At 51.0% G+C, this 3,226-nt stretch overlaps 1 protein-coding gene across 1 annotated transcript in view; it reads right to left on the bottom strand.

Annotated features, from left to right (window-relative positions):
• The window catches only part of SEMA4B (semaphorin 4B), a 46,814-nt gene that overhangs the window by 30,440 nt on the left and 13,148 nt on the right, over positions 1 to 3,226 (bottom strand). The window lies entirely within an intron of this gene.

Raw genomic sequence — 3,226 nt, 5'->3', positions numbered from 1 at the left:
TCATTGTTGTTTGGCGGGTCTGGGCTGGGGATTCGAGCCCGCCACCTTAGGTGTACGTGGCTGGCACCTTAGCCGGTTGAGCTATAGGCGCCGAGCCAAAGGAGGACTTTCAAAGGGCTGAACCAGGAACATCTGAAAACTGGGCTAAGTTAAGCAAGACCCCTGGGAATGAGCTCCAATCAGTTCCACAAGGCCTCACCTGGTCTCCTACTGTGAGGCAGTAGAGGGGTCTGCACTGTCTCATTCCTTGCAGACGGGGCAGCCCTGGTCTGGCAGGGACTTGGCACCCAGCAGAAAGCCTGAATACTCAGCACTCAGATGGTATATACCAAACTGACACAAATAACTTCACCATGCAAGGCTGGCAGGGAACTTCCAGCACAGCAGAGGCTGCTACCTTTTGCTGGGGACCCGGCATGTGCCAGGCACTATGCCAACCACTTTACATACATTATTTCATGTACCTCTCAGAACCCTGTGAGATGGATTCTGCTGTTATTCCTACTCTGCTAATGTGAAGAAAACATGCTTGGAGAAACCTGGGAGCTTGCCCCAGGTTGTGCAGTTGGTAAGAGTGGGAGGCTAGTTTGCCAGACCAGGCCCTTAGTGCCCACAGTCAGCCCTCCCTCCACTCAGCCCTGAAGAGCCATGGAGATGCCAGCCCAAAGGACAGAGCTGGAGACACACCTATGTTGAGAAGAAGCCACATCAGTCAGAGAGGCCAGTAACCAGCCAGGAGAGCACTCATCAAGTGGCCAGCATCGTGGGCTTCTCAGGGCAGCAGTGACCCTGGTGCCTGCCCCAGGGTCAGAGTACAGGCAGCTGATCCGTACCCAGTGCCCAGTTCTCTCTGCTCAGTGGGGTTTTGTTGACTGCTACTTGTAGACACACAGATTTATGTCCAATCTGCTTCCAAAACACCTGTCTACTACTTTCTACCCAGGTGCTTCTGGACAGGGGGAAATTAAAGCTCCCTTTAATTGTCCAAATAAGGGGACTCTTTAAGACTTTGGTGAGCCAGGGAGCAGCTTGTTTTTTTTCTTCTTGTATGGCCAAGCTGGGAGACACTAGGCCTGCAGCTCTTACATTAGGGGAAGTTGTCCACTCAGCACCTCTCCTGCTCCTGGAGTTCTGTGTGGCAGTTTCTATGCAAAAGAGCCCATGTTCCACATGTTTCTCTGGAGTATTCCTTCCACAGAGACTGGCTGACCCTAGACTTCCCCAGTGACTGTCCCCCAATACTCCTCCCAATACTGACCACTGGGTGGACCACTAGTGAGCCCCCCCATCCTGAGAGCCCAGGAAATGTGTTGCTTACCACAGTAATGAGGGTTCTGTATGAAGGACTCTGGTGCAGGGCAAACTGATGCTCCACTGCAAGGGATTTTGTTTTAAATTACAGACACAGCCCACTGTCCCTGGGCATCTATGAACTGGAGCACCCAAGGGGCTAGAGTGCATTTAGTAGAGGAGAGTGGGTACCAGGAAAGGGAGATGTAGCCTGTAGTACCATGCCTGTCCCTGGAAGGTCTATGAGAATACTATGGCCCCGGGCCCAGTGTCCCTGGTCTCCACAGGCCAGCCAAGGATGGGCATGTGCGAGGAACACCTAATGAGCCCCTGGGGATGAGGCAGGAAACCACCTTGAGCCATAGTCAGGGGTGAGCTTGTTTAGTCACCAGCATTCCCCTCTGGGCTCCCAGCCAGCCCCAGGGCCTATAGGCTGGTAAGTGGGGAGGCGAGGTACTATCAAGGCTGGGAAGAAGCCCAGAGAAGGGAGCACTCTGCAGTGCAGGGGGAACTCAGTCCAGTCTGGACAGGTGCTCATTAAGTCCAGGTGTCTGAGGCGCTGCTGAACTACCCCAGGGATCCCCCACCCCCACCCCCGCCAGGCAGATCCATGCTCTGGGATTCACAGCTTGGAGAGCACGGTGTGGACTGCCTTTCAAGTTCTCTCAGTCCCTCAGCTGGACAGGTTTGTACAGTGTGCGAAATGCATGCCCAACTGTGGCAGCCCTGGCAGACAAACCATGTGATCTGAGCAAGGGGTCTGGTGTCAGAAGCCTGGGAATGCTGACAAATTTGTGGAAGTGGGCCAGGTCCTAGAGCTGTGAAGGTCATAATGACCAAGTGTTCTAGCTGCTCTCAGGAAGCAGATCCCCTTGGTTCTTCCTTATAGTGCCCCAATTTTGTTGTCTAATTACCCTGTGCATGGTCCCATCCAGTTCCAGAGTTGGACACAAGACCTCCTGCCTTTGACATGGCCTCAAGGGCTAGCCCAGCTTTCCCAGGGCCATAAGTGAAGTCCATTGGAGCATTTGCCCCTGTCTCACCTTGCCCTCTCCCAAAGGTGAGAGTTAAGGACAAAGGGAGTCATGGCTACAACAAAAGCAACAGCAAGGCAGCAGTCAGGGTCTGAATACACCTATTTATCCTCACTTCGTGAGCAGACCCACCTGAGGGGCTGCAGTCAAACTAACACCCCAGCACTATCTCCATGCCAGGGAGAACCTCCCTCACTTGTGCAGGAGTAAACTCTGAGCTGAATATACATAAGAATGACAGCTAACACCTTTTAGGCAGTTTCTATACCAAGCCCAGTCCTAAGGACTTTTCAAAAACAAGCTGATTCAGTCCTCACAGCCTTGAGATAGGTACTGTTATTATTCCTATTTTACAGATGAAGAACTCAAAGCCCAGAGAGGTTAAGTAGCTTTTTCAAGGTCACATGGATACTAAGTGAATGAGACAAGATTTGAACCCAGTCTCCAGCAATGTTTCAGACAGGGCTACTAGGGCTCTGCCTTCTTTTAAAGTGCTGATTCTACTGTTTTTTCTTTTTTTTTTGGTAAATATGATGTTTTTAGGGGTGGGGATACTGTAAGAGGAAAAAAGCCTAGTAATTTCAGCTTGAAAACTCTAATTTATACATGCTTTACTCCAATGCATATAATGTGACAACCAACAAGTTAAAGGGTCTGGATTTACATCTGTTGGGCACCTCTATATTTTACTTGGGAGTAATGCATCTAGTTTCATTAAGTTCCCTTGGTAGCCTTGTCAGGTGACTAGGACTCCTCATTTTGCAGATGAGGAAACTGGGGAGCTAGGAGAAAGTGCTGACTTGCCTAGTAGTAGACACAGGCTTGGGATTCTGGGGGCCTCAAGAGGTGAACAGGAATAAGGAAAGGGAAAAGTGAAGGGTGGGACAGCCGGGTGGCCACAG

Source organism: Otolemur garnettii, unplaced genomic scaffold (assembly GCF_000181295.1).
Source record: "Otolemur garnettii isolate 467f Iridium unplaced genomic scaffold, OtoGar3 scaffold00277, whole genome shotgun sequence".
NCBI lineage: Eukaryota > Metazoa > Chordata > Mammalia > Primates > Galagidae > Otolemur > Otolemur garnettii.
The sequence above is the reverse complement of the archived record's forward strand: the minus strand, read 5'-3'. Positions and strand labels throughout refer to the sequence as shown.